This window comes from Medicago sativa, chromosome 6 (genome assembly GCF_051527215.1).
Source record: "Medicago sativa cultivar Bolivia chromosome 6, Bolivia_mono, whole genome shotgun sequence".
Lineage (NCBI taxonomy): Eukaryota > Viridiplantae > Streptophyta > Magnoliopsida > Fabales > Fabaceae > Medicago > Medicago sativa.
The window spans coordinates 90,577,825-90,588,238 of NC_140754.1; the positions used below are offsets into that span (position 1 = coordinate 90,577,825).

At 32.4% G+C, this 10,414-nt stretch overlaps 1 long non-coding RNA gene across 1 annotated transcript; it reads left to right on the plus strand.

Moving 5' to 3' along the window:
* Positions 1-1,899: 1,899 nt before the first annotated feature.
* LOC146918120 (uncharacterized) lies at positions 1,900-9,337 on the plus strand. The gene is made up of 6 exons (XR_015016013.1): positions 1,900-2,051; positions 2,218-2,289; positions 3,797-3,860; positions 7,289-7,382; positions 7,549-7,620; positions 9,128-9,337. It is a non-coding gene; the product is annotated as an uncharacterized LOC146918120 (long non-coding RNA).
* Positions 9,338-10,414: the final 1,077 nt, after the last annotated feature.

The following is a 10,414-nucleotide window of genomic DNA, read 5'->3' on the forward strand; positions in this document are numbered from 1 at the left end:
AAACTTTCACACAATATTCCAGAATGAATAATCAGCCCTATTAATCACTTACATATCAGTTTGAATCCACAACTTAATCATTTAAGGCATTTTGATCAAAACAGCTTAAATGACAGCTTATTCCCTTTAAACCATTCAATTTCTGTTCAAATTTTCCAGAATCAAACTAAACATGTATACACATCTCCTAAACCACTTACATCGAAATTTTAACTTGTTTCACTCAATAATCAATTATAGCAACTATTGGAACAACTCACGGCAACTTAATCACAACTTAAGCTATGAATCACTTATACTTACAGTCAGCCCTTGCTTCAATCTTCTTGCCAAGCCAAACCCTAGCTTCAATATCCTTGTTTCTTGCTCAAGCTTGCCTCTAATGCTCCAAACACAACACAAAGCTTCAATTTTCTCTACATGATTACCATCTTAGTTCTAACTTCTTCAACCCATGTTAGAATCACTTGAATGAATTTCTTCAAAGAAGAAAAATAGGAGCAGCAAGTTGCTTAAAGGCCCCATGTCTTCCAAAGCTCAAGAAAATAGCAAAGCTTGCAAAAATTTCATGAAGAAATGATGAATTTTGGTGGCTTGGTGAGAAAGAAAGGAAGGGGCGATGGAAGTAGAGAGAAAGGGGGAAGAAAATCTGATTTTTTTGAGTGAGAGAAGTGTGTAGAAAAGTGTAGAGAATTTTGGATATTTTGTCTTATATACTCCATTTGGTTAAAATTACAATTTTGCCCTTTTATACATTCTTCGTTAAACTAAATATCCGATGAAATGTCGTGAAAGTTTTAAGCGGCATGTCTCATCCCTTGTAGTCTGTTAGATAATATGATTTAGTCCTGAAAAGTCTTATGCACAATTACCATTTTGCCCTTCTCTTAAAAAAAACCAAAGGATAAAATAACTGGTACTAATACCCGACGGAAATTTTACGTGCGGGATATTACAAATTTAAAGTCAATCATGTCACTCGATTTGGAGTTTACTGCCTATGTCATGACAATCACCAAAATTTGCTCAGCTATATGTTTACAACACAGAATGAAATACAAAATAAAATGCAAGGTTACATAAAGTATAAACGAGTTTCTTGCAAGATGTCTACAAGTGGCTCAAAACAGATGTGGCAAAATTACTAAGGGTGTGCTTGGATGGAGGGTTTAGGAGGGGAAGGGAGGGGGAGGGGAGGGTTCACTTTTCATTTTTAAATTACGGAAACTATGAAATGTTTTTTAAAATGTTAACATATTAACATAATAAACACTCATATAATACTTCAATCATACTTAATTTATTTTTGAAAAACATGTTATAAAGTTCGTAATCTCTTATTCTTAAAAGTTATTACGTCTGGCTACATGTATACTCCCTCCGTTTTTTAATATAAGCAAAATTGACTTTTTAGGTTCATTCATTTAATGATGTATGTGGTTAATAATATGGACCACATACATCATTGAATGAATGAACCTAAAAAGTCAATTTTGCTTATATTAAAAAACGGAGGGAGTACCTAATTATTTCCCTCTAATTACCTGCCATTAAATGCTAATCTGTTAACCCTAAACTCTTTTTTCCCTCCCAAATTTGAAACACACCGTTTTAGTAATTGAAAAAAAAAAATAGAATAAAATAAGTAACAATAATAATTATGTATATTGTAACACATGAAAAAAAATAAAAAAAAAATAAATAACACTAAACTACAATTGATAATAATAATATTTAAATAAATACTAATGTTTAGTAGTAAAGATAAAAGTGAGGTCTAGAAGCTACTAAACAATTCCCTTTGTTTGTTTCTTTCATCCTTTCCCTTCGTTCCTCTGTTCATCACACGGCAACATTTCTTTTTGTTTTCATTCTATTCAAACATCAAATTTAAGCTACAATTAACACCCATTAGTAAGATTATAGTCTAAACAAAGCTTGTTCCTAATTCTGCAAGTGCTATTTGGTGGAATTTTGGGGTTAGAGTTTGTGCTTTGGGAAAGAAGAGGAATACCCATGTTGTGAAAGTTGCTCATTGAGACTTCTTGGAGGTATATTTATCAATTTACAACTCAATTAGTACATATTTAGGCATGATTATTGTTAGAAATTAATTTTTGATATTAGAGTATATGATATGGGGATTTTATGGTTAACTATAGTTAAAGTAGTAGTAAAATGAGTTACTAATTCATGAGAAAAATTATGGATGCTCAGATATGACGCCGGACGCTTCACATACTTCTTCAGGAGTGGTTAGAGAGCAAACGGAGTTGATTCGTCATAGTTGTGAGTTGATGACGATTATCACTTATTTTAATTATCGTTATTATTGATATTTTGGTTATTTTATAAGTTAAAGTGTTTATAAAAAATGGGGAACACACCCTTTAAACATTTTTCTTGTTGTTGAAATTATGTTTAAGGTCATGAATATTAATATGGTCTCTATTTGAATTTATCTATGATTTATTGAGAAAATAATTTGAAGTCGGGATTTGGTTGCATACACTACGGCATATGTTTTGAGATGTTGACAAAAATTGTTTTTGAGAAATATGTTTTCATTTTGAAATTTATTTCGATACTATTCATTATACATTCCATTTGGATTTGGGTTTTGGATTGACCTATGATTTATAAAGTAGGGGATTTAAGAATTGAAATTTGATTTCATGTATCTCGGCACTAGTTTTCATACGTTGTAAAGAATGGTTTTGACAATCGTGTTTTTTGAAGATTTTGTTACTAACATGTACTTGATTTGGATTGAATTTGGTTTTACTTATGATTATAAGTAATAGATATTCGATTGAGTTTTGATGGTACACATTTTGTCGACATAAGTTTCAATATGTTGTGAAACATGGTTTTAGTGACATTTTGAGAATTTTGTTTTGAGAAAAACGATTATCATTGCGACGACCTAGGTGCACCTAGTATGTTATTTCAATTAGGTAGTTACTCCATTAGATGGAGCCGCCCCAATGGAAAGGCCGCCATTAGGAGGAGAGGGCTATCAATGAGAGGTTAACTCCCTAATTGAAAATGTTTTATACTTTGTTTTGAGTCGAGAGAAAAGAGCTATCCGTTAGATGGAGCCGCCCCTATGGAAAAGGCCACCATTAGGAGGAGAGGGCTATCAACGAGATGGAGCTAGTTCTCGATTCACCCATTTTGATTATTTTCACTAAATTGAATTTACTATACTTTAAAAAAAAACATTTTTGTTTTGAGTCGAGAGAAAAGAGCTATCCGTTAGATGGAGCCGCCCCTATGGAAAGGCCACCATTAGGAGGAGAGGGCTATCAACGAGATGGAGCTAGTTCTCGATTCATCCATTTGATTATTTTCACTAAAGTTGGATTTATGTACTTTCTTTAAAGTTGATTATTTTGGTGAAATCAAATTGAATGTGATTTTATATTTTATTTGAAGTTGATTATTTTGATCATTTTCATTAATGGAGTTTTCTATATTTTCTGTAAAGGCTTTTACTATGATTTTCATCGGTGTATTTATAAAGGCTTGTAACCTATTTTTCACCTCTTTAAAATATGGGATTTTCTTAAAATTATTTTTATTTGATTGGAAATATTTATACATTTGTAAAAATTATCATGCGTCTAATGCGGATCAATAGAATTTTATACAATTACTATTTTTGTAAATTGACATTAGATTTGAGAAAGTAAATAATCGTGCCCTTGTGTGTTTCCCTTCTAGGTGGTGGTGGTGGTTGTTGTCTCTCACTAAGTCTTTGTGACTTACCCCTTCTTCTTACATTTTTTTTCAGATTCAAAGTCAAGGGCGTAGAAAGCTTGTAGCAGAGTTAAAGATCTATCAATGTCATTCTTTTGGTAGGTCTCCTCTATGTATAAACTGAATGGTCGATGTATCTGCAGCTATTGGTAGTCTAGAAATGTTTTGTTTTGAGTTGTACAAACATCTAGTTATGTCACTTTGAGATTCTGCTGATAATACAAGTATATAGACAGGATTCATATCTTGGAAAGTATTCAAAATACAGAGAATACTCTGTCGAAATTTCAGTGGATGTCATTTTAAGTAAAAGTAAATTTGAAAATTGTTTAAATCATAGTTTGTCAAGTGTCGTCAATAGGCTTGCCGGACTAGGATGCTCTAGTTCGTGCGCCGGTCACGATATTGAATTTTGGGTCGTGACAAAGTTGGTATCAGAGCACGGTTGTAGGTCCTAATAGCTGCAGACATAGAATGAAAATAGATTCTTGCTAGTAGATTGTGAACCGCGGCACCATTTACTTGCAAAAATCTATTAGCATTCTATGGTAGTGTCATTTGTTGTCCAATCTTGTGATTTCTTTTGGTCTTTGATTGGTCTCACTCTTTTGTTGTCTTGTACTATATTTAGTCAATTTTCCTTCATTTAGTGAGGGTGTCACCCATTACCAAGATCTCCACTAGAAGGGAAATTTATTCCTTATGGGTTTATTGCTCAACCTTAAAACCTTTGTTAAAGAGGTCGTGTTTAGGGACGTACTCGTGGTCGACGTAAATCAAATGATGGAGAATTTGCGTTCATGTGTGTCTTAGTTATAGGAGTAGCTAGTGTTGAAGTGTAAATAGGAATGTGAAGATTGCTATATGTATTATGACAACTTGTTGGGGTTGCTGTTGAAAAGCAATAGGTTAACCTAAGGCAAACAAATCTTAACGGTCAATAAGAAGCTAGTTGAGGAGCAAGCGAAAAATCCACCTACATGGACTTAACCCTTACATTTTGTAAGTCTAGTGAGTGTAAGGATCCACTGAAATTCGTTGACAGTGTCGAGGGGTTATGAAGGGTATTAGGATGCTCAAACATAAGGATTTTGGAGTTTACCTCATGTAAGTTTGAGGGTGTAGTATGTGACTTGTTTGATGCACTTACACATGGAAAATAAGTGGGATCAATCACCTCCGTTAGAATGAATTGAGATCTCTTGATTGTTTATGGCTCGTTTACTTCTATAAAGTGTTTGAGATGAATTAGCACACGAGTATGAAAGATTGGAACAAATTGATGTTATGCCAATTTTAGAGTACAAAACTTGTTTTACAGAGCTTCAAGACTTGATCCTCGTCCTATCAAAGAAGAGATGTGTTTCAAGTGGTTCATTATAAGATTAAGGGAATACTTAAATTGGATTTGTGATTGAATCTAATTGTGATGCTTTGAGGAGGTTTTGAGTTTGACACTTCAAATTAGGCAGCAAAAACTTAAGGAGGTAGTGAACAGGATTTTCTCAAGAAACAAGTTGAATGATTATTTTAAATGTGGTGGTGAAGTTATGTTTGGTCATTAGGTTGCAACAAATATCAATATCACAGAGTGATGGTTCTTGTAGACAAACTTTTGGACACATTGCAAAGTCGTAGATTAGATTACGGGGCATATAGGTAATTCACTTCTTTCTTATAGTACTTTTGATTTCAATGTGGTTAAGTATGTTATATCAGGAGGGATTGTCTTTGGTAGCTATGACGCAACTATTATCTAGTCATGCATTAACATAGTCATGTTAGTAAAAATTATAGGATTTTGAGTGTGAATTGGTTGCCCTTCCAACATGTCACCCTAGTCTATTATAACGAGGAAGCGAGAGTTGAGATATTGGATAATCACTTTTCTCTTTTTAGGAAAATGTTATTTGGTACTATACAATTAGACCTCAGGTTTAGGAGCTAACAAGTTAATGAAGAGAGGTTGTCTAGTATAATCGATCTTGATTAAGGATATAGAAGGGAGTAATGAAGAACAATAATTGTTCAAAAGTGTGTGAGTTCCTAATATTTTTTCTGAAGAATTTTCTAGATTGTCTCATGATAAGAAAATTAAGTTCTCTATAGACTTGGTCCCCAACATTCAATGACATCCATACCTCTTGATCAAATAGTTAGCAAAATTTTAGGTGTTAAAGGGAGAAGCTACATGATTTTCTGAATAAGTGATTTATTCGCCCAATTTTCTTATTTCCGTAGGGAGCCCTGATATTTTTTGTAAGGAAGAAAAATGGATTCATGTCATTATGTGTAGTTCATAAACAAGTGAATAAACTGATAGTTAGATATAAATGTCATTTACCCTGCATTGGCGAGTTGTTGACCGACTTCAAGGAGCTCTGAGTTTTTCTAAGATTGATTTGCTGTCTAGGTGCCATCAGTTGAAAATTAAGAGGGATCTTATGCCAATGACAACTCTTTACGCATGCTACGACCATTATGAAATTTTGGTTATTCCTTTTGGGTTTACTTATACTTCAACATCTTTTTATGGATTTGATGAGTTGGGTTTTAAACCATTCTTACATCCATTTGTGATATTGTTCATTGATGAATATGTTTATTCCAATAGTAAAGAAAGAATTGATCCAAGCTCATTAAGTAATATCTTAGAGTAGGTAAAGGACTTATGTTGATAAGAGGAGTTGCCTTTTAGAGTTCACAGTTGGAGAACATTTATCTTACGAGTATCACTAGTGAAAGGAGTTTTGTAATGAAGTATATGGCAATACAAGTCCAAGGTGCATTGGAATGTTTAAGATTTTGGAGAGTCGGACATGTAGCTTATCGTTTGGCACTTCCATTGGATAATTCATGTGGTCTTTCAAATAGTTATGTTTCGGAAGTACCTTTATGATTGTTCTCGTGTTATTAATCATGAATATGTGAAGTTAAACGAGAGTTTGTCCTACATCGGTCATTCGACAACTATAATAGATAAGAAAATGAAACCTTTATGTTCAAAGAACACTGTTCTGGAAAAGATTCTGTGGCTAGAACCATCTGGTGAAGAAACCACGTGGGAACCCGAAGATATAATGCGTGCAAAAAGTATTCATACTTATTCGAAAATCAAGGCTAGTAGTTAAAATTCGAGGGCGAATTTTTATTAAGGGGGGAAGAATGAAACACACCGTTTTAGTAATTGAAAAAAAAAATAGAATAAAATAAGTAACAATAATAATTATGTATATTGTAACACATGAAAAAAAATAAAAAAAAAAATAAATAACACTAAACTACAATTGATAATAATAATATTTAAATAAATACTAATGTTTAGTAGTAAAGATAAAAGTGAGGTCTAGAAGCTACTAAACAATTCCCTTTGTTTGTTTCTTTCATCCTTTCCCTTCGTTCCTCTGTTCATCACACGGCAACATTTCTTTTTGTTTTCATTCTATTCAAACATCAAATTTAAGCTACAATTAACACCCATTAGTAAGATTATAGTCTAAACAAAGCTTGTTCCTAATTCTGCAAGTGCTATTTGGTGGAATTTTGGGGTTAGAGTTTGTGCTTTGGGAAAGAAGAGGAATACCCATGTTGTGAAAGTTGCTCATTGAGACTTCTTGGAGGTATATTTATCAATTTACAACTCAATTAGTACATATTTAGGCATGATTATTGTTAGAAATTAATTTTTGATATTAGAGTATATGATATGGGGATTTTATGGTTAACTATAGTTAAAGTAGTAGTAAAATGAGTTACTAATTCATGAGAAAAATTATGGATGCTCAGATATGACGCCGGACGCTTCACATACTTCTTCAGGAGTGGTTAGAGAGCAAACGGAGTTGATTCGTCATAGTTGTGAGTTGATGACGATTATCACTTATTTTAATTATCGTTATTATTGATATTTTGGTTATTTTATAAGTTAAAGTGTTTATAAAAAATGGGGAACACACCCTTTAAACATTTTTCTTGTTGTTGAAATTATGTTTAAGGTCATGAATATTAATATGGTCTCTATTTGAATTTATCTATGATTTATTGAGAAAATAATTTGAAGTCGGGATTTGGTTGCATACACTACGGCATATGTTTTGAGATGTTGACAAAAATTATTTTTGAGAAATATGTTTTCATTTTGAAATTTATTTCGATACTATTCATTATACATTCCATTTGGATTTGGGTTTTGGATTGACCTATGATTTATAAAGTAGGGGATTTAAGAATTGAAATTTGATTTCATGTATCTCGGCACTAGTTTTCATACGTTGTAAAGAATGGTTTTGACAATCGTGTTTTTTGAAGATTTTGTTACTAACATGTACTTGATTTGGATTGAATTTGGTTTTACTTATGATTATAAGTAATAGATATTCGATTGAGTTTTGATGGTACACATTTTGTCGACATAAGTTTCAATATGTTGTGAAACATGGTTTTAGTGACATTTTGAGAATTTTGTTTTGAGAAAAACGATTATCATTGCGACGACCTAGGTGCACCTAGTATGTTATTTCAATTAGGTAGTTACTCCATTAGATGGAGCCGCCCCAATGGAAAGGCCGCCATTAGGAGGAGAGGGCTATCAATGAGAGGTTAACTCCCTAATTGAAAATGTTTTATACTTTGTTTTGAGTCGAGAGAAAAGAGCTATCCGTTAGATGGAGCCGCCCCTATGGAAAAGGCCACCATTAGGAGGAGAGGGCTATCAACGAGATGGAGCTAGTTCTCGATTCACCCATTTTGATTATTTTCACTAAATTGAATTTACTATACTTTAAAAAAAAACATTTTTGTTTTGAGTCGAGAGAAAAGAGCTATCCGTTAGATGGAGCCGCCCCTATGGAAAGGCCACCATTAGGAGGAGAGGGCTATCAACGAGATGGAGCTAGTTCTCGATTCATCCATTTGATTATTTTCACTAAAGTTGGATTTATGTACTTTCTTTAAAGTTGATTATTTTGGTGAAATCAAATTGAATGTGATTTTATATTTTATTTGAAGTTGATTATTTTGATCATTTTCATTAATGGAGTTTTCTATATTTTCTGTAAAGGCTTTTACTATGATTTTCATCGGTGTATTTATAAAGGCTTGTAACCTATTTTTCACCTCTTTAAAATATGGGATTTTCTTAAAATTATTTTTATTTGATTGGAAATATTTATACATTTGTAAAAATTATCATGCGTCTAATGCGGATCAATAGAATTTTATACAATTACTATTTTTGTAAATTGACATTAGATTTGAGAAAGTAAATAATCGTGCCCTTGTGTGTTTCCCTTCTAGGTGGTGGTGGTGGTTGTTGTCTCTCACTAAGTCTTTGTGACTTACCCCTTCTTCTTACATTTTTTTTCAGATTCAAAGTCAAGGGCGTAGAAAGCTTGTAGCAGAGTTAAAGATCTATCAATGTCATTCTTTTGGTAGGTCTCCTCTATGTATAAACTGAATGGTCGATGTATCTGCAGCTATTGGTAGTCTAGAAATGTTTTGTTTTGAGTTGTACAAACATCTAGTTATGTCACTTTGAGATTCTGCTGATAATACAAGTATATAGACAGGATTCATATCTTGGAAAGTATTCAAAATACAGAGAATACTCTGTCGAAATTTCAGTGGATGTCATTTTAAGTAAAAGTAAATTTGAAAATTGTTTAAATCATAGTTTGTCAAGTGTCGTCAATAGGCTTGCCGGACTAGGATGCTCTAGTTCGTGCGCCGGTCACGATATTGAATTTTGGGTCGTGACAAAATTGCTATAATTAATACAGGTTTAACTACTTAAACTCTATCGGCTCCCCAACACCATTTCTGCATTGCATTAATAGCTTTGTCACCTAATTAAATTGAATTTGAAATTTCCCTTTCAAACTCCACTTATTGCCCATGCGAACAAATCTTTCCATCTTCCACCAACATTAAAATCACACATACTTCCCATGTAATCAAAATTCCCATGCAATACATGTATATAATCTCACCAGCATTAAAATCACACCTACTTCCCATGTAATCAAAATACATCCCCTTTCTCATTTCTTCTTTAATGTTGATTCTTCTAGGCTGAATTTGTTTATGTTTTATTTTCTTCATCTTTTACTTTATCACTGCCTTCCAATTTCGGTTCATATTTCTAATTATAATTATATTTTGTTGATTAATAATTTGAGGAGCAATGGAATTTATGAGCTCTATTTTCTTGCTACATATATATGTAGCAATTCCTTTTCTCTTTTACATCTATGACTTTCTTCCATCTCAAATCGTACGTAGCTATTTCTTGCTTTCTTCTCAAACAGTATAATCTTTGAGGAAAACATATTTCTTTTGCTTGTGTTTAATTCACTTTAACATTTTTTTATGTACGTAGAAGGTGAAGATTTTGGATTGGAAGAATTTAATTTAATTTCTTAGCAGCTAATGAAAATTTGTTTATATTAAAATTTATTAATTTTATTTGTTTTTGCCTTGAACGATATGCAACAATTTGGTCCATCATGTTTAGATATATTCATTTGAATTTGTTGTTGTGATCTCCTTCATGTATGAAAGATTGGATTGATTTCTTATGTTATAGTACTTTATTATATAAATTTATCTTTTAATTTTTATAACAATTGTGGCCATTTTATTTGAGATTGAAATA